Source organism: Somniosus microcephalus, chromosome 4 (assembly GCF_052327205.1).
Source record: "Somniosus microcephalus isolate GS21.2 chromosome 4, FLI_Smic_1.0, whole genome shotgun sequence".
NCBI classification, from domain to species: Eukaryota; Metazoa; Chordata; class Chondrichthyes; order Squaliformes; family Somniosidae; genus Somniosus; species Somniosus microcephalus.
Genome location: NC_140990.1, coordinates 148,916,473 through 148,941,804, shown reverse-complemented (window position 1 = coordinate 148,941,804; position 25,332 = coordinate 148,916,473). Strand labels below are relative to the sequence as shown.

At 46.6% G+C, this 25,332-nt stretch overlaps 1 pseudogene; it reads right to left on the bottom strand.

Moving 5' to 3' along the window:
- Window positions 1-13,010: 13,010 nt before the first annotated feature.
- Window positions 13,011-24,690, bottom strand: LOC147119908 (uncharacterized; annotated as a pseudogene).
- Window positions 24,691-25,332: the final 642 nt, after the last annotated feature.

Here is a 25,332-nt window from a genome sequence, read left to right as displayed (position 1 = left end):
ATGGGAAACCAGCCCAAAGCTGTTACACCTGGCACCTATTGACCATAAACCCAATGGAACACCAGCCCAACGCTGTTACACCTGGCACCTATGCACTATAAATCCAATGGAACACCAGCCAAGCATGCTCCAAACCAAGCACCTACAGACCATAAAACCAATGGGACACCAGGCCAGCGCTGTCCACACCCGGCACTTATGCACCATAAACCGAATGGGAACCAGCCCAGCGCACTTAGACCCAGCACCTTTGGACCATAAACCAACTGGGACACCAGCCCAGCACTGCCCACACCTGGCACCTATGGATCATAAACCCAATGGGACACCAGCTCAGCGCTGCCCACACCCGGCACCTATGGAGCATAAACCCAATGGGACATCAGCCCTGTGCTGCTCACCCAGCACCTATGGACAATAAACTCAATGGGACACCAGGCCAGCGCTGTCCACACCCGGCACCTTTGCATCATAAACCCAATGGGACAGCAGCCCAGTGCTGTTGTGCCCGGCACCTATGGATTATAAATCTAATGGAACACCAGCCCAGCGCTCTCCACCCAAAGCACTTATGGACCATAAAACCAATGCGACAGCGGCCCAGCGCTCTTACACCCGGCACCTACAGACCATAAACCCAATGGGACACCAGTCCAGCGCTGTCCACATCCGGCACCTGTGGACCATAAATCCAATGGGACTCATGCCCAACGCTGTTACACCCGGCACCTATCGACCATAATCCCAATGGGACAGCAGCCAAGCGCTGTTACACCCAGCACCTATGAACCATTAACCCAATGGGACACCCGCCCAGCGCTGATACACCCAGCACCTATGGACTGTGAGAGTGAGCTGAGACAGAGAAACTCAGCAGGGTATATTTTGGTTGTTATGGTTTCAGTGGTTAGATTTTGCAGTCGGGATTCGGGGATGGTGAGGGGCATGTTATGGAGGTAGACCACATCCCTGAAAACATGCAATTTTCCCTGGACATCTTTCCGATCTCCACCCGCTGGAGCAGCGCTGGGAATTTCCGAGCGGGTGGGCGGTCCCTGTATCTACACTCATTCATTGTGACGTCAGGAAAGGTGTGACTGGCCGGATGACGTCACCCACGTGAATTTCCGCCAGTTCTGCCCCGGTTCATTGTAAACCTGCACGAATCAGGTGGACCGGTTTTAAAGAATGTGGAAGTGGGGCCCACCAGATTGTGAAGGCTGGTTTCCTTACAGCAGCCGGCCACTGTGGAGAGAGGGGCGCCACTGGAAGAGAGGCCTAATAAGTCTGGGAACACCTTACTGGAGCCCGCCCTGCAGGATCTGCTCTCCAACAACTGGACAATCAGCAGTCCCGCTCTCCCACCCCAGCTACCCTGCTCCTGTATCGGGTCCCCCTTTCCCACCCCAGCTACCCTGCTCCCGTCCTGGTGCCCCCTTTCCCTCCCCAGCCACTCTGCTGCCATCCCGGTGTCCCCATTTTCCAGCTCAGCCACCCGGCTGCCATCCCGGAGACACCTCTCCTACTCCAGCTACTCAACTCCAATCCAGTGGTCCCTCTCTCCCTCCCCTATCTGTAACACCTCCAACCCCAGCAATCTGCTACCGCCCCAGATTGCCATCCCCTACCCCAGCTAACCAGCTCTGGTTGCGGGGTCCTTTCTCCCACCCAACTAACTGGATCCAGTCCCCGGGACCCATCTCAGCTACTCTGCTGCTGTCCAGGGTCAGCTAAGTTGTTGTAATGTAGGGATATTTTAATGTAGGATTGAATATCAACACATGTCAGACTTGCTCAACACTTTGCCCTATATAGAAGACCAAAGAGTGTTAGAGATGATCAACGTCTTTATATACAGTGTTGGTGCTCTAGAACTCCCTGACTTGTCCAGAGTCTTCAAGGTGGTTGCTGATTTGTGCAGCACTTGTTCATCTACCAGCGGAGCACCAGGTCCGATCTCCTCTCATCACATCTCATTCCGACAGTTTCACTGATAGGAGCACAAACTACCCAAACTTACAAAACATGAACAGAAACTACTCAGAGAGAGTAAACCCGCCGCCCAGTCACTACCCTCCAGGAGGATGGGAATTCCCCCAAAACATGTTGCCTCTGGCTTGTGATCCTCAAGATCAAAACCCATCAAAGATCCACTGGGACAGTCCCGACAGACAACGGTGTGTGGATCACATCAATTAGACTGGATCAATTCCTGTTCATGACGAATGGAAAGACAGACTGTTTTATTAAATGGCCTGTAAACTACTTTACATCTTTTAACTAAACTTGGTTCTAAACTCATGAGTCTCCCCGACACAAACTTGCGTTTCGAAAGAGATACTGGGTCAGAAATTAGGTTTGGGGGCTTGCCGCGCATGCAAGCCCCCGATGTGCACTTACCCGGCGCGCCGGCCGTTCTGGTCCCGGGACGCGTGGAATTCCTTTCTTCATATGATGACTCCAAGGCAGCGTCTGACGTCACACCGCCCAGGAGTGCAGCCAGCGCGAAGCCTGGAGTGCGGAGTGTAAGTGAGAAACGCCCCTTGTGGTCTCATTTTAATAGGACATGCCCCCAATCTTTCTAAACAGCTGCAGAGGCTTCGTACTTACAGAACAGCAGTGCAAATTGGTAATTTTATTTTTATGAATGTTTTGGTAACTTTTTTGAACTTTTAAGTACGTTTACATGATTTTGATGACTCTGAGATAGTTTTGAAGAGATTTGAAGCTATTTAAACAGTTTTGAAAGCCTTGAAAACATTACTTTCATTAATTTCATGTAATTAGCAAAGTGAAATGGCTGGAATGAGCACAATTCACGTGATTAAAAGAACTCAAAACTTCACTGAAGGTGACCTCAGCAATCTTCTCAACGAAGTGGAGGCAAAGCGCCTGCGCATCATTGGGAATGAGCAGTCGAGGGCACCGCGAAAAGGTCAGATGTTAGCTTGGTTGGAAGTTGCCCAGGCTATCAGCGCGACCTCCACCATTCCACGTACAGCGGAACAATGCCGCAAGAAATTCAGTGACTTGTTGCGATCTGTCAAGGTTTGTACAGTTATTGCAAAAGAGTACTTCAACATTGCTTTGAGTTTAAGTTAACTACATTTCAAAAGGCTTGCAATGCATGTTCTTTAGTCAAGTGACTTCTTGGTCAAGTCACCTGAGGTAGCAATAAAACTTTATGGCTTTGGGGCCAGATCAGGGTTATCTACTGTTCTCTTATCTTGATTCCAGTGCTTTGAGCTGTAAAAATTTTCACTCAGAGATTTAAAGAAACACCCAACCCGGTCTTCCAAGCCTTTGCTGTCCATGTCAGAAATGCAGCTGTGTGATTCTCTTTCTTCTGTTGCCATTTCAGTGTAAAAGTGCTCACAACTCCAGGGAACTTACACTCACAGGTGGTGGTGTCGCCACGCTGAGGCTTTTGACCGAACATGAGGTCCAGCAGATGTTCGGATTTACTAGCAATCAGCCCGCGGATGAATCTCAATCAGACATTGTTGAACCTGACCGTGAGTTTGCCTGGCCAGCTATATGTTAAAGAAGGTTAGGTGTGTGCTGAATATCTGTGATGTGGCACATCCTGCTTTACCTTTGCAAATGTTTTCTGCTTCCTTCCCACAGCTGGACAGAATACCTCTCACACACGGGATGAGCAGTGCGTGGAGTCAGCGGCCGCAGAGGGCATTGGGGAAGGTGTTTCTGATGCAGTGGCAGCAGTTGCTGAGGTGGTTGAGGAACAGGAAGAACTTGTCCTATGTCAGCAAGTGCAGCAGGAGTGCATGGACCCTGTGTCGCTGCCCAGTATCTCACCATCTCCTGGCCCCTGTGGCTCTGTGCGAGTCACTGCTGACTGTAGCTCCACAGACAGACACCATATTGACACTTCAGCGCAGGTGGGAGGAGCAGAAAGACATTCAGTACATTAGCACCTACAAGATGAGGAGCAACATATTGCAGGTTTCAGTCAATTGCTGAGATCTCTTACTGAGAAGGATGTTGACTCTAGAGACTCTATCAGGCAGGGAATCGATAATCTTGGCATTACACTAAATCAGATAGCATCTCAGTTGGTGGTGCTTAATGAGAATTCACTTAGTCAGGAGACATTGCAGTTGGCGGCACTTAATGGAAATATGGTTGCACTAGTTCATTCGCATGAACCTATAACGACTGCCATTACTCTGACTCCAGCAGAAGGGCCCTTCCCAGCTCACAGTGCAGAGCCACTTTGGTCACAGGAGCCATCAGCTGCACCAGTAATGATGCGGGGAAACGTAGACTTGCATCAGCAACAACCTTTTCATGAGGCAACTGCTGAAGAGCAGGAAACGTCACAGAGGGGACTTGCAAATAGCTACGGAGGGCTCCAGTCACGGGGAGTCAAAAGCCACAGGACACGTTAGGGTGGCACCTTCAGCTTACTGCCCCTCCTTCAACCCTCAGTCACAGAAGCGAGTGGCCAAATCGTTCAATTGTTTAATTTTCATTTTGTTTAAATGTTAAATGTTTTCTTACATATTTAAATTTAAATGCTTATTTTTGAATGAAAGGATATGTTACCTTTTCCTTTAAGCAGTACACCCAGCAGTCAATGTGAATAGATTTTCAACCTTTATTCCAGTGTAAAAATTTTGACAACAACTGTTACAAAAGTAAAAAATAGCTAGTTTCCACCTTTAATGTCTGTATTGCAGTAAGAAAGTAAAAATAATTACTGTAAAATGTTTACAAATTTTTTTCTAACATTTATCAGTTTGCACATGTTTGAAAACTGAAAAATAGTTGGTTATAATCTTCAATTTTGTAATTGCACTAAGAAACCAAAAAAAAAGAGTTAAACCTGTTTACAAAGTGTTACCAATCCTTTAACGTTTTCATATTTTTCAACTGCAGAAAAGAGGTAGTTAACATCCTCAATATCTTAATTGCACGAAGAAAAAAAGACAAGTAAACACGAACTGTTTACAAATGTTTTTCTTAACTGTTCTGTTCACAAATGTTTTAAAAGTACAGATGCGCTACTTAAAATTTACAAGTTATTAACTTTATACAACGAAACTGAAGCTGAAAACTTTTTGATGATGCAATAAAAGGTCACTGTTTCACTTCAATATGTGTCTGCTCCTGTCTTTGCCTTGCAGGGGGAGGGGTAGGTACAAGGCGACAATACCTCGTGAAGTTGTTGGCTACCAGCAGTTCCCGAGCAGCCTTATTTTCGGTGGCACTTGGCTCCTCCCCATGAGGCCTGGCAACATGCACATTGCCATCGCATTCATCCTCCACTTCAACAGGCAGCTGTTCTTCAGTGTTATGGGTCAGTCCTTCCTGCAGGGCAAGGTTGTGCAAAGCACAACAGGCCAGTGTTGTGTCCGTGTGTTAATAGATACACTGAAGGCAGGAGTTGGTTTCACAGGTGTTTACTGAACAAAGTCTGGAGGTGAACTAACTGATACAACACAATATACAGGCTTATATAGCCCGAGTGGCCATTACCGGCATTACAGTACACAGGGGGCTCTTAAAGGCACATACACTACAATTCCTCCCCTTTTAGCCAGCCCGTACATAATATTTTAAGTAATCATTAATTACATGTTACAAGAACAATAATCTACACATTGTTGCAGTTAATCAATTATAAGTCAGTCTTTCTGGAGGCTTCCTGACTCAGTCCGGATAACGCCTCTGTGGTGTAGTAGTTTCTGGTGGTGTAGTAGGTTCTTTTGGCAAGGCTGATTCGGCTTCAATGCCAGTGTCGGGTTCATCTGGTTCCAGTGTCACCGGATCGGAGGTAGATACTATGGGTATCTCTACGTCATCATTAGGGGTATAGACTTGTGGTGTAGGTTGTCCCTTTTCGGATGACTCTATGATTTGGTCAGCATGGTGCCTTATTATGCTTTCTCCAATGTCCACGGTATACATCAGTGGTCCTAGTCGTGTGCAGATAGTTCCAGGCTGCCATTTCTTGGTATGGTAGTCCCGGGCCAAAACTTGTTGACCTATCTGGAAGGTTCTAGTTGGCCTTTCATTCATGCCTTGAAATTGCCGGTTCTCCACGTCCCTTCTGATGTTTGGCTTGATCAAATCCAGCCGGCATCTTAGTCTTCTATTGAAGAACATCATGGCGGGAGTTTGGTTTGTAACCATGTGTGTTGCATTCCTGTATGCAAACAAGAAGTTATCCACCTTATGCTGAAGTTTTATGTCTTCATTACACATGGCCTTTATGGCCTTCTTGAAGGTCTGGACAAACCTTTCAACCAATCCATTGGTGGCAGGATGGTATGGGGCCGACGTGTAGTGCTTAACCCCATTGTTTTTTAAGAACTTCCTGAATTCTTCGGACACAAATTGCGGTCCATTATCAGAACAGATCTGTTCAGGCAGCCCATTCCTGGCAAATATGGTCCTTAATATTGTAATGGTTTTTTCCGTGGTGGGGGAGTGCATCTTTATTACCTCCAGCCACTTGGAGTGTGCATCAACTGCGATTAAGAAAATTGAGTCCATAAATGGACCAGCAAAGTCGATGTGTACCCTTTGCCATGGAGATGAGGGCCACTTCCATGGATGTAGAGGGGCTTGTGGTGGAGCGTTTTGGACCTTCTGGCATCCTAGGCAGCTCTTGGTCATTTCTTCGATGTCTCCATCGATACCTGGCCACCATACAAATGCCCTAGCTAGGTTCTTCATTTTCACTCCACCCAGATGCCCCTCGTGAAGCTCCTTTGGAACTTTATCCTGGAGTTTGGGTGGAATCACCACTCTGGATCCACACATCAATGTTCCTCGGCACACTGACAGCTGTTCTCTTCTTTGCGAGAATGCTGGCAACAGTGGTTCGCCATGTGCTGGCCATGCCTTCACTGTTAAATCGTAGACTCGTGGGAGAGTTGGGTCATTTCTTGTTTCCCTTTCAATGGCAGAATTTGTTACTGGTAGACATTCGACTATGGTGGAGTGGAACATCTCCACTGGGTCTACTGTAGGTGCCTCTTCTACCATTGGCAACGGTAGGTGCGATAAACCGTCAGCATTCCCATGCTGTTTTGATCCTTTGTATTCTATGTTATATTGGTGTGCCCCTAGAAAAAGGGACCACCTCTGTAGCCTTTGCGCTGTCATAATGGGAACACCCATTTTAGGGTTGAATATGGAGATGAGGGGTTGATGGTCAGTCAACAAGGTAAATTTTTGTCTGTGTAGGTAATGGTTGAATTTCTTCACTCCCCATACCAGGCTGAGTGCTTCCCTGTCGATTTAGGCATAGTTACGCTGAGCTGAGTTCAATGAGCGTGACGCAAAAGCTATCGGCCATTCCGAGCCATCAGGGAATCTAGGCGATAATACCACTCCTACGCCGTAAGGGGATGCATTGCACGCCAGTCTGATTGGCAGTGATGGGCTGTAATGAGCCATAACTTCCTTGGACGTGATTAAGTCTTTGCATTTATGGAAGGCACGTTTACAATCTTCGCTCCATTTCCAAATTACTCCTGTTTGTAGCAGTTCACTAAGAGGGTGCAGAAGAGTTGATAAGTTCGGTAAAAATTTATGATAGTAATTTATTAATCCCAAGAACGACCTTAATTGTGAAACATTTTCAGGTGCTGGAGCTTTTATGACCGCTTCAATTTTTTCAGGTGACTTATGCAACCCTTCCTTATTACTTATTTGGCCACAATATGATATTTGATTCTGGAAAAATTCACACTTGTGGCGTAAGCCCCATTCTCTCAGCCTAGTGAGCACCTGCTCCAAATTGGCAAGGTGCTCATTGTCGTTTTCTCCTGTTACAAGGATGTCGTCTAGGTAGCATTGAGTCCCCGGAATCCCTTGGAGGACTTGCTCCATAGCACTTTGCCAGATAGCTGGAGCTGATGCTACTCCGAAAACCAGTCGATTGTACTGCTACAGGCCTTTGTGTGTATTTATAGTGAGATACTTTTTAGAGGCCTCTTCAACCTCTATCTGTAAATATGCCTGTGCCAAGTCAATTTTGGTGAAACGTTTCCCTCCGGATAGTGAGGCGAAAATATCTTCTATCCTTGGAAGCGGATACTGTACCATGTGAAGAACCGGGTTTACAGTCACCTTGAACTCTCCAGAGATGTGACTTTTTCTCTGTTCTTCAGATTTATCATTATTCAACGTTTTCTTCATGACCGGGACGATGGGTGTTGCCCACTCGCTCCAATCCATCTTGGATAATACGACTGTCTTTTCTAAATTCTCCAGCTCTGCCTCGACTGCTGGACGAATTGCGTATGGCACCGGCCTTGCCTTTAAAAACTTGGGAATTGCCGCATCTTCCACTTTTATTGAAGCGGTGATGCCTTTCAAGGTTCCTAGTTTCTCTTCAAACACTGCCTTGGCGTTGGCCATGATGTCTTTTAATCATTCAGGTATGACCTCTTCGTCATTTTTTTTCTTACTGGTCACCGTTAGTGACTGAATGGAGTGCCAGTCTAAACATATCTTCCTGATCCATTCACGTCCCAACAGTGGTGGACCACCATCTTGTAGAACGTATAAATACAATTTCTGTATTTCCTTGCCGTTGTATACAAAAGGCACCCTTATTTTTCCTTTGGGGTATACTTTCTGCCCCGTATATGTTTTCAAGATAATGGATGTGTCTTTTAAATGTATATGCGGAAATAGCCGCTCGTAATCTCATCGATTTATGACGGTCAGAGCTGATCCTGTATCTAGCTCCATTTTAACTGGGGACCCTGCTATCGTGAGGGTAACCCAAATGGTCTGGTAATCTTCTTTGGCAATTACATTATGTAATTTGAGACAGCTTAGTCTCTTGTTTCTGGAGTCGCTATCGCTCTTTTCGTCTTCGGAGCTACTGTCCGTCATCATTTGTACCTTTCTGTACTTTTCTTTATTGATTTTTTTTTTCCTGTCCGTGGATTTTTTTTGTCCAGATTGGCATACCCGTGCAATGTGTCCAATCTTTCCGCATTGCCTGCATGCTTTGTCCTTGAACCAGCAGTCCCTCTGGTCATGGGCGGATCTGCTGCAGCGATAACATCTCTCGAAACCCTGTGTCATTTCATGGGTGCCGAAGTCCTATATATTTTGCTGTATCTCTGCAGCTCCTCTTGCGGCTGCTTCGTATGATACAGCCATACTGAAAGCCTTGTCCAGTGTCAAATCTTTCTCAGAAAGCAGCCTTTTCTGTGTTCCTTCACTTAGGAGACCGCAGACGAATTTGTCTCGAAGATAATCTGCCAGTCCTGCCCCGAACTGGCAGTGCTTTGATAGCTTTCTTAATTCAGTGAGGTAATCAGTGTTACTTTCATTCTTGTGTTGATTCCTCTTGAATAATTAGAATCGTTCCGCTATCAGCAGCGGTGTTGGGTTTAAGTGCTCCTGTAGGGTATCAACAATTTCCTTAAAATTCTTGTCCTTTGGTTTGGCTAGAGTGATTAAGTTTCGTAACAGCCCGTATGTCTTTGAGCCCATTAGATTTAGAAGTACTGACGCCTTTTTATCATTTTCTAAACCATTTGCGGTGCAATATACCTCCACTCTTTCCACATATGTGGTCCAATCCTCTATATTGTTATCAAAAGCATCAATATTGCCAGCCTTAGGCATCCTGGAAAAAAAATGGCGCTTCCAGCGCTTTTCTTTCTTTCCTGCAGAAAAGATATGGCGCTTCCTGCGCTTTCCCGCCGCTGCTGCCGATGACCATGCTGTTTTCCGCGTTTTTTTTTACATTTTTTATTTACAGGTGGAGGCTCGTTCCTGCCGGACTCTCTCTGCTAGGTCCGAACGCCGACCTGCTTGCAGCGCCGGCCGTCTCCCGAGTGCTCCCTCCCCCTGTCTGTTTCTGCTTGCCTCTGCCTTCACTGCTTGGCCTCACTGCAGAGCCAGCCGATGGAGCCCCAGCCCGCCACCCAGGAAGGATTATTGCAGTACCTGCCACCAGCTCAGCTAGCTGGTGAAACCACAGCTTTTTTTTTTCTTCTTGCTTTTCTTCGACTTTGGACGTCTGAGGAATCGATGTCCTTGAGGTGCTGCCGAATTGCAGGTAAATCCATTTCCAATTCGTCACCACTGTTGTGTCCGTGTGTTAATAGAGACACTGAAGGCAGGAGTTGGTTTCACAGGTGTTTACTGAACAAAGTCTGGGGATGAACTAACTGATACAACACAATATACAGGCTTATATAGCCCGAGTGGCCATTACCGGCATTACAGTACACAGGGGGCTCTTAAACTCTTAAAGGCACATACACTACAGCCAGCACAATCCTTGCCACTTTCTGGTGAGAGTACTGCAAGGTCCCCCCTGACCTATCCACGCACCGGAAGTGTGATTTCAGAAGTCCTATTGTCCTCTCCACCACTTGACATGTGGAAATGTATGCATGGTGGTATCTCTCCTGAGACTGATCATTGGTATTGCGGTAGGGGTTCATCAGCCATGGTCTTAGCGGGTATCCCTTGTCGCCCAATATCCATGCGGATCCTGTAGGCAATTTGCTGAGAGCATCATACATCTTAGAGTTACGGAGGACGAAGGAGTCATGATTACTTCCCCGGTGCCGTGCATTCACCTTTAGGATCCTGAGGTGCACATCACATAATATCATTACATTCAATGAATGATACCCCTTCCTGGTTATGTATGTCACAGGTGCATCCATTGGTACCTTCAATGCAATATGGGTCCCATCGACGGCCCCAATCACTTTGGGGAATCCAGCAATGCGATGAAATGCTAAGGCCATCTCCTTTTCATGTCGAGTGGACAAGTCATACTTAATGAAATCTGAAAGCCTACGGCAAATGGCTTCTGTGACCTGGTGAATGCAGACCCTCACAGCATTCTTGGAGATGTTGCTTATGTCAGCAGAAACTGCTTGAAATGACCCACTTGCAAAGAAGTTCAATGCTGTGGTTACCTTCATGTTCACTGACAAGGCAGTGCGGGTCTTCGAGAGTGGTTCCAGGTCCACCTTCAACATGTCACATAGTCGGCCAATTGCCTCTTTACTGAAGCGCAGCCTCCTGACACACAACTCCTCCGACAGCATCTCAAATGATCGCCTCTCCCTGTACACTCTGTGGGGTGGGTAGTTGTTCCTTCTGATCAGGAGACGGTTATGGTTCCTCACTCTTCTACGTTGTTCCCTGGTGTTCCGATTTCTTTGAAGCAAAACCACACAGAGCATCACGGCAACATTTCTATAAGAGGGCATGTTTCTCGCTGACAGGACTCCTCTTTACACGGATGTACCTTTAAGGAGGAAGTGGAAACATTTTTACAGTTATTTTACTAAAATGAGTGGCTATAAAATCAACTCGGTCTATGCCAGGAAACATGCGACAACAGCTTGCGAACACGTCTTACCTGCCTGATGAATATCACAGGCCGAGATCCTTTTCCAATAACTTACATTTTCAGAAAGTCATCATTACATACATACATTCATCCACGTACTGAACGGAATACATACATAAATGCACTTCCTCCAAGGAATATATACAGACATACATACATACTTACTGAAAATAAGATATATTACTGATGACAATTTCATTTTTTAAGCATTTTATTTATTTTTAAACAGTCATTTTCACATTTAATAAGCACATCAAATTCAATTAGGCCTTTCACTCAGCCACAATTGCTCCTTATACCTACATTACTCAAAACCCGTTTTAAAAAAAAGTTTCAAACTTACCTCAGACTTTCTTAAAATAAGTTTCCTCCCTTTCCCAACCAAAAATGTGCCGTTCAGAATCACAACTGATTAAATAGTTCTTCCTCCGCAGCTTCTCGGTGGCTTCACTCATCCTTTTTTCACGTGTAAAATTTGGGGACTTGCCCACACTCAATCCATTGATGAAAATGCCGAAGTTTAATGCGCACGCACTGCCTGAAAGGACGCACGCGTCCCGCCTCTTAACCCCTTAGTTACAAGCACAGGAAATGCCGGTTTTCAGCGCATGCGCTGTGCATCCTGAAAACCAGCAATTCCTTCGTACTCACGCGTTGGGACCCGAATTACTGGGCCACTAAATCTCCAGTTACTATATGAGCAGACTGTGCTTGACTGGAGAGTGTATGGACATCCTCGGCCTGTGGTTAGTGAATGGACAGAGGGGAATCGCCACACATTTAATACCAATGTACAGTAAATGACCCCGTGTACCTGTCTGGACACAGCTTTACTCCAGCTTTTTCACCTCCTCTCCAGCAGAAGGTGCTCCCGTGCTCGGGGCGGTTTCACAAATGCCAGATGACCTTCGGCTTTTCACTCTGATGATCTCTCCTCATCTGTGAGTTTCTCCACATTGTAGAACCTGGGGGGCAGGGGGAGGAATCATCTCAGTATAATTCTTTCTTCTGCCCAAACGCATACATGCCACGCCTAACAGCATAAAGTCACGATAGTGATAACAGGAGCCAGGACCTACTTATTTGCCGCAGCAGGAGGGATGCTCGGTCGAATTGTAGCGCCCCCTAGTGCCCACTGACTGATTGACCGCAGGACGAGAGACGCTCTGCACAACAGTAACACCCACGACTGCCCGCTGACGATCACGTCCTTCACAAATTCTCCTCCCATTTTGTCCACGGGCCTGATGTACCTCAAACTGATAATTTACTGCAACACAAATTACAACTCCGGCTCTCGGTCGCCATCTGAACCCTTAGGTACCCAAAGGTTCTGGGCCACTGGAACTAGATTAAGTCTGAATGAACATTTCACCGAAGGATCTGAGAACTGTAAATTCGGTTATTAACCACCCTCTCAAAGGTGACAAAATCGATTTTTATCAGTTTTCTGCCTGGTTCATGTTCGAGTAGGGTCTGTGAGGAAACACCAGCGCCTCTAAGGATCTGGGAGGGAGAGAGGACACCCGATTACACAGGGGAAGGAAATGCAGGATGGTCTGGGGCGTGGGGAGTAATAGTACAGGATGGGCCATGAACGGAACTGATTCAAAACATGAAAATCATTCATTTGTTTTCATGACTTTACTTTTTGAATGATCAGATTCAGCGGGTATTTCAAACCTTTTTGGAATTCCTCTCTGAATTTCCTCTGGGTCCCCGCATAAATACAAGTGTTAGTGCAACAGCTCAGGAGCTGCAGCATGTTTCTGCTTTCCTGCAAAATGAACCTTGAGTCATTGCGAATAGAGCCTGTCGAATAATTGTCTTTTGTAAATCGCACATGTAAGAAATTTGCAACATAGGTTGTCCATAACACGATGAAACTGCCCGAGATGGTGAAGAATAAAACGATGGACTTTCTCCGGCTCTCCATCTCTGGGTCGCTCTGATTCTCTCCAGTGCTGTGGGCCCGGAGCCTCCTGCGGGCTCTACTGGCCGCTAAAATGTGTCTGACGGTCAGAGCATTGAACAGTAACATCAGGAGGAACGGGGCACAGGGGTTTAAAATACGGTCAATCCAGTCAAACGCTGTTCATACAAGTTCAGTATAAAAACTTAGCTTAATGTTGCAGTACCACGGGACATCGTTAATTATATACAAAGGCTCATATACAAAGTACCAGGGGAAGTTTTTTACACAGCTCACGGCACAGACCGTTCCTATTACAATGGCAGCCGTTCTCTCTGTGCAATATTTTGTTTTCAACTTCTGGCAACAAATAGCTACAAATCGATCGAAGGTGAAAACGACCGTTAACCAGACCGCGCTGTCCCTGGCTGCATAGATTAGCGCGATTTTGAGGCTGCAGACTTGAGTGGTGGAGAGGAAAGAACCGGGAAGTAAATTACACTCAACCGGTTTAAAATCACTGCCGTGATGAGGACCAGGAGATCCGTCACCGCCATCCCCACCAGGTAGCGAGTGATACATCTGGAGAGACGACACCTTCCTCGGGACAGGATCACAATCGTCACCAAATTACCTGATAAAAACAGAATCAAACAACCACTTTAATCATTGAGCAGACGGCGCACAAAAGCAGAAGATTTACAGGATATTCAATCGCTGATCCTTGTCCAAATATGGTCCAGTTCCCTTGGATTTTTAAGGGACACCTGAGCCAACAGGGTAGGGACACAAGGTTTACGTTTAACATCTCATCTGGTAATGCCGCTCTCCCTCAGTACCGCACTGAAGAGTCGGTCAAGGTTGGCAACTCAAATTCCAAAGATCCAGACTGAGAATCTTCCCTCTGAGTGCACAGATTACAATCCTGGAAGCGTGCCACGAACATTCACTCTATCTAGAATTAAACAAAATATACATGGAAACACACATTGATAACCTTATCACAGAATCACAGAAACCCCACAGTGCAGATAGAGGCCATTTCGTCCCATCGAGCCTGCACCGACACATATCCCACCCAATCCCCATAACCCCTACACCAACACCAACACATATCCCACCCTATCCCTGTAACCCCACGTATTTAATCCCCCTAACACTAAGGGTCAATTTATCATAGCCAATCAACCTAACCCGCACATCTTTGGACTGTGGGAGGAAACCGGAGCACCCGGAGAAAACCCACGCAAACACGGGGAGAATGTGCAAACTCCACACAGACAGTCGAGGCGGGATTTGAGCCCAGGTCCCTGGTGCTGTGAGGCAACAGTGCTAACCACTATGCCACCAATGCTGCCACCACAGCATTGGGTCTGTATGTAGAATCGACGGTTCAAATCACTGGTGAATGATAAGAAATCCATTGTAGTTTTTCTGTTCGCTTCTTTAATTCTTGTGAACTATCGCACTAAACAAACAGGAAAGGCAACAAACAGTGTGGATTCAACCGATAGCATCGACGTGGTGACTGCAGGGAATGGGTGTTCTATGGCCAATTACAGAGGCAGAGCACCGAGGCAGATCACACTGATCTGTGCAACGAATAACTTATCGTGGGGCCTTACCTGGAACACCAATAATTGCCAGAACAGGATAGTAAATGGCATAGCCTAGGCCTGTCACTTGTCCATGCATTTTCTATCAGAAGCTTGGGTCCCTCTTCGAGCTGCAGACAGTTCTCTGACACTGTGCAATATGCAAAGGATCCCTTATTATAATGTTTGGAAACCCCCCAGTGAGACAATTAGGCCTCATCACCCGTGGATCAAACAGATTAGGTTACCTAACCATTAATGGCAAACACAGCCATTAAACAAACAGATTACGTCGCTCGGTTTTACTCTCCTGTTTTTCCACAGTACATATGAAATTTATGTCATTAGTTTTAAAATGAAACAGCCCAAGACCACAATATTCGATTAATACACTGATTCACAATATAGACGCAAACTGGTAGTTTTCCTTGTTCTCATTCCTTTTTAATTCTCAGGTTATATTTTATATTTGTTTCCGGGCTGTGTGAAGCGCTGACAAGGCAGAATTTGCTGCCCACCCCTAGTTGACTTGAACTGCTGCATTCAGTGATGGGGCAGTTACTCATCACCATCGTTGTCAATGATCCAGATGAACATCGGGGGAGCTACCCACAAGCTCCAAAATGGTACTAGGGATTGTGTGGATGTTCGGACTTCAGATGAGAATACTAAATTACAGGCAGATCTAGATGCGGTGGGGGAATGGGCCCACATCTGGCAGATGTAATTTAATATCGATACATGTAGAGTGAATCACGTGGGTGGTCCCAACGCCAGTCACGTGTACACCAGACTGGGTTCTGTGCTGCAGGATATTGGCCTGGGTGTTATAGGACCAACGCCAGTCCCGTGTACACCAGGCTGGGTTCTGTGCTGCAGGATATTGGCCTGGGTGTTATAGGACCAACGCCAGTCCCGTGTACACCAGGCTGGGTTCTGTGCTGCAGGATATTGGCCTGGGTGTTATAGGACCAATGCCAGTCCCGTGTACACCAGGCTGGGTTCTGTGCTGCAGGATATTGGCCTGGGTGTTATAGGACCAACGCCAGTCCCGTGTACACCAGACTGGGTTCTGTGCTGCAGGATATTGGCCTGGGTGTTATAGGACCAACGCCAGTCCCGTGTACACCAGACTGGGTTCTGTGCTGCAGGATATTGGCCTGGGTGTTATAGGACCAATGCCAGTCCCGTGTACACCAGGCTGGGTTCTGTGCTGCAGGATATTGGCCTGGGTGTTATAGGACCAACGCCAGTCCCGTGTACACCAGGCTGGGTTGCCTGGTCAAGGGGAAGAACCTGGGTATTATAGGAAATGGACCCAAATCTGGCAGGTGTAAATTAATATCGAGAAATGCAGTGTGAAGTACATGGTTTGGACCAATGCCAGTCACATGTACACCAAGCATAGTTGTGTGCTGAAGGTGAGAGCCTTGGGTATTATAGGGCCATTGCCAAACACCTGTAAAACAGGCAGGGTATTTCCTCAAGGTGGCTGAACGGGAGATGGCCCTGGGTATTATAGGGCCGGTGCCAGTCACGTGTACAACAAGCCAGGTTGCGTGTTCAAGGCTGCTGAAAGGGGAGGCCCTCTGTATTATAAGCCCAGTGCCAGTCACGTGTACACCAGGTTGATCCCTATTTTAGTCTCTCCCAGCAGATTGAATATCTCATTGATTGAGGTGCGTGGGTTAACGTCATCATTTGCAGAAGTTGCACCATTACAGAAAATGGGAACGTCGGTGGAGCAACTGTTTTTACTCCAATGCTTGCTTTCACTCTCTAACTCACAGGAATCAGAAAATGAAGTCTTCACATATCCGATAAAGCACAAGTTAGATAATTAGCTTCTTCTCCGTTCTTCAACATTCAACTCGTATTTTGACTTAATGAGTTAAATTATGCTGAGCTAACATGTTCGGCCTCTCTGAGCTTAGTAAGCTCACTGGCCTATAGAACACAAAACAAAATCCACAACAGGTGTGTAACAGCAGACTTTTATTTTCCCATCTCTCTGTCACACACGGAAACACACACACACATCAACGATAAAGCTCCATCAGGTGCCGGCACATGGTGCTCTACTATAACAGTGATCAACTTAACATGTGGGGCTGGATATTGCCAACTTCGGCGGGTCCATGGAGGGCGACATTGGTGGCGGGTCCCGGCGCCACTGCTGGCTCCATCCCGCTGTCCAAAATGATTTCCCCCTGATTGGGCTTGTTCAGCACGCCCAGCGTGTTTAAAAGGAAGCGGGTCTGATGACGTCATTTGATGACGCGTCCTTCAAGGGCCCATGGCCAACATTATTTTGACATTTGTGCCGTCAGCGTTCTACAACATGGAAGTGCTTTAAACACGGGCAAGCACTGTGCAGAGGTGCAGGGCTGCACACAGACTCTCCCATCACACCCTCCATAAGCATATGGAGGGTGTCACAGCGCGCAGGGAGGTTCTCTGCCCTTTCAATGGGCGTAAGAGACCTCCCTAGGAGAACTACGCAGCCTAGTTACACATTGCACACGTGGGCGCAAGCAGGGCTGTCGTCAGGAGGACCAGGCTGCAGTGGCACAAATCTTTCAATGATCTCAGCAGATCACGAAACGTTACTGCAAAGCCACGCTCAACCTCATCATGCTGTGCCACTCATCACATCCACATCACTCTGCCTTCCCTACCATCCTGCTGCACATCCTTACTCACACCTTACCTTGCACCTCCACCCATCCCTCTCTCTCTACATTATCACTCCCCTATCTCCCCAGACACCCCTCATACTCACCCTCATCCAAGTGCAATTACACCAACTAACAACACACAAAGGTAGACAATGTACATGTAAAGTTTCTGTTAATGTGTTGTCAAACATTGAAACCTTTATTTTGAACACTTTTCCTTCTTGGACAGATGTGTGTGCACCTTTGGGAGTGGCTTAGTGAGTTGCAGTGAATGGTGAGACATAACGGTACCCCCGCAATGGTGCTGAGTGTGAAAGGAATGACTTGGGCATTGCAGGGATGCTTTTTGGTGCTGGTGTGGGGTGGTCCCAACGTGACGCATCAAGTGGCAGCCAGTGTGTACAGGGTCAAGTGAAGTAAATTTTGCCATGGTGAAGAAATCCCTGGCCTTCCGGGCAGCAATGTGGTCGGGTGCTGATGCCCTGTGTCCTGTGCAGCATCAGTTGATTGCAGAGAAGTTTGGTGTTGTTGTTGTTGCTGCTGGTGTGCCTGGTGCTGCTGGTGTTGGGGTTGATCGTGCTGGGATTCTGAGGACCAAGGTGATATAGTTTTAAGGGTAACGATGCTGATGGAATAGATGGCAGGTGAACTTCAGATGACAGAAACGATCTGTCAATGGTGAGAGAGGTTATTCCAATGAGTTGACACTGGACAGTGAGTTTGCTCCAAACACTTGCAAACTGCATGAATGTCAGTCAATCCACCAAATGCAGCAAGCAACAGCTTTTGAGCTTGAAAAGTGAACAGCTATGAGATGGAAGCTTTTATAACACATTTGCAGCTGTCGAGTAAAGTGATGAATTCATGGTAACACAACTCCTGACCTTCTTACCTGACGTGATCCCCAAGCAGCGTGGACACCGTGGACGACCTAATAAAATTTAAAGGTGAGCTCAAAATACTTTTCAAGTGGCTCTTAACAAGATTATAATGGCCTAAATTGCCTCCCCCGCCGCTGCGTGCCGAATCTGTTCAGCATTGATAGACCCAACATCTGGGAAAGTCGCGTGGCTGCGGGTTGACAGTGCTCACTGACCCCCCGAAAAATTCCTCGCTAAATGTTCAATTGATCTAGCCTCAACAACTTTTTGGGCAGCGAGTTTCAGATTTACACTGCCCTTTGTGTGAATAAGTGTTTCACGTTCTTGTTTCACCTGGGCTTGCTGGCCGACATCCTACGGCTTTAAAAGAGGTGGCTGCAGAGATAGTGAATGCATTGGTTTTAATCTTACAGAATTCCATAGATTCTACAACGGTTCCCGGGGTTTGGAAGGTAGCAAATGCAACGCTGCTACTCAAGAAAGGAAGGAGAGAGAAAACTAGGAAACATAGGCCAGTTAGCCTGGCATCGGTAGTGGGGAAAATGGTAGAATTTATCATTCAGGACGTGGTAACAGGGCACTTGGAAAATCGCAATATGATTAGGCAGAGTCAACATGGATTTATGAAAGGGAAATCGTGTTTGCCAAATCTATTACATGTCTGTGAGGGTGTAACTATCCGGGTAGATAAGGGGGAACCAGTGTATGTAGTATATTTGGATTTTCAGACGACATTTGATAAGGTGCCACACAAGAGGCTGTTACAGAAGGTTAGGGCTCATTGGTTGGAGGTAATATATTAGCCTGGATTGATGATTGGTTCACGGACAGAAAACACGCAGTAAGAATAAACAAGTCATTTTTAGGATTGCAGGGGTCTACTGGTGGAGTGCCATAACGATTAGTGCTTGGGCCTCAGCTATTTCCAATCTATATCAATGAATTAGATGAGGGTACCGAGTGTAATATATCCAAATTTGCTGATGATACAAAGCTAGGTGGGGAAGTAAGCTGTGAGAAGGATACAAAGAGGCTGCAAATTCATATAGGCAGGTTAAGTGATTGGGGAAGCAGGTGGCTGATGGAATATAATGTATACATAGATCCACTTTGGTAGGAAGAATGGAAACGCAGAATATTTTTTAAAAGGTGAGAGACTGGTAAATGTTGATATTCAGAGGGATTTTGGTGTCCTTGTACACGAATCACAGAAAGTTAATATGCAAGTAAAGCAAGCAATTAGGAAGGCAAACGTTATGTTCGCCTTGATTGCAAAGGGGTTGAGTAAGGAGTTCTTGCTGCAATTATACAGGGCTTTTGTGAGACCGTACTTAGCATATCGTACACAGTTCTGGTCTCTGCCTAAGGAAGGAAATGCTTGGTTTAGCATGAGTGCAACTAAGCTTTACCAGACTGATTCCTGGGGTGAGAAAGATGTCTTATGAGGAGAGATTGAGTACTATGGGACTACATCCTCAGGAGTTTAGAATAATGAGACGTGATCTCTTTGAAATGTATAAAATTCTTATAGGGCTTCACAGGGTAGATGTTGAGAGGCTGTTTTCCCTCATTGGGGAATCGAGAACCAGGGACCATATTCTCAGGATAAAGGGTCGGCCATTTTGGACTGAGATAAGGAGGAATCTCTTCACTCAGAAGATTGTGAATCTTTCGAATTCTGTACATGAGAGGGTGTGGATGCTCAGTCGATGAGTATATTCAAGGCTGAGATCGATAGATTTTTGGACTCATGGGGAATCAAGGGACATGGGGATAGGGCGGAAAAGCGGAGTTCAGGTCGCTGATCAACCATGAACTTATGAATGGTGGAGCCGACTCCTGCTCTTAGTTCTTTTGTTCTTACAAGAGGAAATAGTGTCTCTCTATCTGCCCTTTCGATATCTTTTAACATTTTAAACACCTCGATCAAATAAAACCTAATCTCCCATACCCATGGGAATAGAACACAATTTGATGTAACCTGTTCTCATAATTGAACCCACTAAATTCCGGTATCATTCTGGTGAATCCACGATGCACCTTCTCCAAGGCCAATATATCATTCCGGAGGGGCGTTGCCCAAATCTGACGGCAGTTCTCCATTTCGCGTCTGACCAAGGCTCTAAATAGGCTGAGAAAGATCCAGGGAGAGATCTGGAGATGGTGCCAATGATACAGAGATTGTGGCGGGGGATGAAGACGATAGTTTAATTCTTCCCCACTTTAAACCAGAGTAAATTGCGGCTCATCCAAGACTGGGTATCAGCCAAACAGACTGACAACACACAGGCAGTGGAGGCACAGATAAAGCAGCGGGCTCGACTGAAGTGGGCGAGTTCTGTGTTGACTCTAATTGTGCTAAACTTAACCAGTCCATACTGAATGTAACCGTGCTGAACTGGAAATATCCACAGTGAATGTAACCGCACTGTACTGAACAAGTGCACACTGAATGTAACCGTGCTGAACTGGACCTGTCCACACTGAATGCAACTGTGTTGAATTGGACTTGTCCACACTGAATATAACTGTGCTGAACTTGACCTGTCCAAATTACAAGCAATTATATTGAGCTGTAACTGTCCACACTGAATGCAACTGTGCTGAATTGGACTTGTCCACACTAAATATAACTGTGCTGAACTTGACCTGTCCAAATTACAAGCAACTGTATTGAGCTGTACCTGTCCACACTGAATGCAAATGTGCTGAACTGGACCTGCCCACACTGAATGTAACCGCACTGTACTGAACCAGTCCACACTCAATGTAACCGTGCTCAACTGGACCTGTCCAAACTAAATGTAATTGTGCTGAACTGCAATAACAGAAAATGCTGGAAGCATTCAATAGGCCAGTCAACATCCGTGGAGAGAGAAACAGAGTGACCATTCCTCAGAACTGGAAAACGCTAGAGATGTAACAGGTTTTAAGCAGGTGCAGAGACAGGGAAAGAGGGTGGGGGGAGGAAGGGATTGAAGGAAAAGTCTGTGCTAGAGTAGGAGGCAGTAGTGTCTAAATGTTGCAAATGGGGATGGCAGAATCTTCAACAGCCACCTGAAAAATGGGGGCAGGGATTATAGTCTGAAAATGTTGAACTCGATGTTGAGTCCAGAAGGCTGTAAAGTGCTTACGTTGAGCTTCATTGGAACAATGTAAGAGACCGAGGACAGAGAGGTCAGAGTGCAAGTGGAATGGAAAATTATAGTGACAGGCGACTGGAAGATTGCGTCACGCTTTGGACTGAATGGATATGTTTCGCAAAGCGGTCACCCAATCTGTGTTTGGTCTCCCCAATGTTAAGGATACCACATTGTGAGCAGCGAATATAGGTATACAAAATTGCAAGATATACAAGTAAATCGCTGTTTCACCGAGAATGGATGTTTGGTGCCCTGGACAGTGGGAAGGGAGGAGGTAAAAGGGCCGGTGCTGCATCTCCCGCGCTTGCATGGGAAGGTGTCAGGCAAAGGGGAAGGGCTGTTGGGGGTGATTGAGGAGTGGACCAGGGTGCTGCGGTCCCTTCAGAATGCTGAAAGGGGAGGTAAGAGGAAGATGCGTTTGGTGGTGGGATCACATTGCAGGAGGCGGAAATGGTGGAGGATGATCCGTTGAATGTGGAGGCTGGTGGGGTGAAAGGTGAGGACAAGGGGAACCATATTGTGGTTCTGGGAGCGAGGGGAAGGGGTGAGAGCAGAAATGTGGGAAATGGAACGGACACTGTCAAGGGACGTGTCAAGCATGTTAGAGGGGAATCCTCGGTTGAGGAAAAAGGAAGACATATGGAAGGTGGTATCGTCGGAGCAGAGGTGGTGGAGATGGAGAAACTGGGAGAATGGAATAGAGCCCTCACAGGAAGCGGGGTGGGAGGAAGTGTAGTCAAGGTAGCTGTTGGAGTCAGTGGGCTTGTAGAGAATGTTTGTCAATAGCCTATCCCCAAAGATGGAGACGGAGAAGTCGAGGAATGAAGGAAAGTGTTGCAGATTGACCATGTGAGGGAAGGGTGGAAATTGGATGCAAAGTGAATGAAATTTTCTAGTTCAGGGCGAGAGCAGGAAATGGCACCGATACAGTCATCGATGTACCAGAAGAAGAGGTGAGGGAGGGGACCTGAGTAGGACTGGAACAAAGAATGTTCCACATATCCCACAAAAAGGCAGGCATAGCTGGGCCCATGTGAGTTCCCATAGCAAAACCTTTAATTTGGAGGAAGTGAGTGGATTCAGAGGAGAAGTTGTTCAATGTGAGAACAAGTTCAGCCAGGTGGAGGAGGGTGGTGGTGGATGCGGACTGGTTGGGCCTATGTTCAAGGAAGAAGTGGAGTGCCCTCAGGCCATCCTGGTGGGGGAATGGAGGTGTAGAGGCATTGGACGTCCATAGTGAAGAGGAAACTGTAGTGTATGTAACCGTTCTACCTTTAAGAGAACTATTTAATGTAACCGTCCACCTTTAAGAGAACTATTTTAGGTGTTGCACTACTTTATCTTGGCTGCGGTACACTGTAATACCGGTGGTGACCACACCGGTATATAAGTGCTGTGTAATGAGTGATTGGGCAGATTCGCCCTGACCTTCGAATAGTAAAGTCCTGTTAAAGTTTATTCTTGTAGTCTGTGTAATAATTTGCAATATAACACACAGATTTTACAGAAACGGTTGGGGCCAGGAAACCGGAAACTGTTAAAGTGATGGAGGGCATCGGAAGTGTTACGAATGTAGTTAGGATGTGACTGGATAAGGGGAGAAAAAATAGAGTTGAGATAGGAAGAGATAAGTTCTGTGAGGCATGAACAGGCTGAAACGATGGGTCTACCAGGGCAGCTCGGTTTGTGGATCTTGTGAAGGCTGTGCGGGGTTGGGGGACTATAAGTTTGGCGGCCATGGAGGGAAGACCTGCAGAGGCAATGAGGTCAGTGACAGTCTTGGAAACAATGGCTTGACGTTCAGTAGTGGGGTCATGGTCCAGGCGGAGGTAGGAGGAGGTGTCGGAGAGTTGGCGTTCAGCCTCCGCATGGTAGAGGTCAGATCGCCAAACAACAACAGCACTACCCTTATCAGCAGGTTTAATGATAATGTTAGGGTTGCATCAGAGAGAATGGAGTGCTGCAAGTTCAGAGGGAGGTAGGTTGGACTGAGGGAGGGGAGCAGAGAAATTGAGATGGCTGATGTCACGCCGGCAGTTAGCTATGAAAAGATCTAGAGAGGGTAAGAGGCCAGAGGGAGGGGTCCAGGTCGAGCAAGAATTCAGAAAGTGGGAGAAAGGTTCAACCATGTGGGGGGAAGACTCCTGACTAAAGAAGTGGGCATGGAGATGAAGGCGATGGAATAAGAGCTCAGTATCATGCCGAGCTCGGAATTCATTGAGATGTGGGTGTAAGGGGATGAAGCTCAGGCCTTTGCTGAGGACTGATCGTTCGGGGTCAGAGAGGGGAAGGTCAGAGCAGATAGTGAAAACACAGCAGGGGGTGAAATTGAAAGAAGCGATTGGGTCAGAGAAAAGTAAAAGGAAAGCTTCCGGAGGGGCATTGGTGTCCAAGAGATGATGAAGCTTGCGATCCTTGACATCAGAAAGGAAGAAAAAAGTGTTTTGTTGAAGTGCTGGATGAATCAAAGAATGAAATAGAACTATGGACCTGGACTGCTTTGAGAAAGAGTGTGTCGCTGCTGCTGAAGAGAGAGGTCGAGACTGTGGTGGCGCATGGCGTTTACTGTGGATCTTAGGATACAGCGAGAGCAGTGGTTCGAGGAACGCTGAATATCTTGGAGATATTTGTAATCCTGGGTGGATCCGAAACACGAAGGGTGGAATTTCATTTGGAATCCACGTGGAGTAAGTCGGAAGCGGAGACAGTTGCTGAGGAAAGAGATGTGGCTGTGAAAACGAGTCTAGACAGATACCTGATCAAACAGTTCCATTTCACGCACTTCTGCTCTTACCCCTTCCACTCCCTCCCAGAACCACGATAGGGTTATCCTTGTCCTCACCTTTCTCCCCACCAGCCTCTGCCATTTCCTCCACCTCCAATGTGATCCCACCATCAAATGCATCTTCACCTCACCTCCCCTTTCAGCATTCCGAAGGGACTGCTCACTCCGCAACACCCTGGTCGACTCTTCAATCACCTGCAACAGCCCTTCCCCTTCGCCCGGCACCTTCCCATGCAAGCACAGGAAAAGTAACACCTGCCATTTTACCTCCACCCTTCTCACTGTCCTGGGCCCCAAACACCGCTTCCAGATGAAAAGCCATAGAGCTGTATAGAGCTGTATATTTAGTTGTATGTGTTTAAGACTACACTACCCAAGATGCACTAGGCTACCCAGAAGGCAGCAGTCAAGATGGAAGCCTGCACACAGAAGCACACATGCGGAATCTCTACAGATGCTGTACATAGAGAACGTGTACTGAATAAATGTCTAGCTAGAAGCTAGCTCTTCATAATAAGAATGCCTAGTTATTAATGAACATAACATGGAACGAGGAGTGGTGAAGATCTGCTGAAAATTGTGAAAAGCGACATGGAGAATTTGAGGCCACCGGAGTTTTTGAATTTCACGGGAAATGTCGACTAAATTGGAGGACTTTCAATCTACAATTCGAACTCTACATTGCTGCCATCGGATTCGGTACAAAGCCAGACACAAGAAAAATAGTGTTGCTGCTCACAGTTGCAGGCCCACAGGCGATAGAGGTATTTAATACATTTGTATTTAATCCCGAGGAGAACAGAGAAAATGTAGACGATGTGCTAAAGAAATTTGATACACATTGTTCTCCCGAAAAGAATGAAACCTATGAAAGATACGTGTTCCGTTCGAGGACACAGCAGCAAAATGAGACTTTTGATAGCTTTGTGACTGATCTGAAACTGAAAGCACAGACATGTAATTT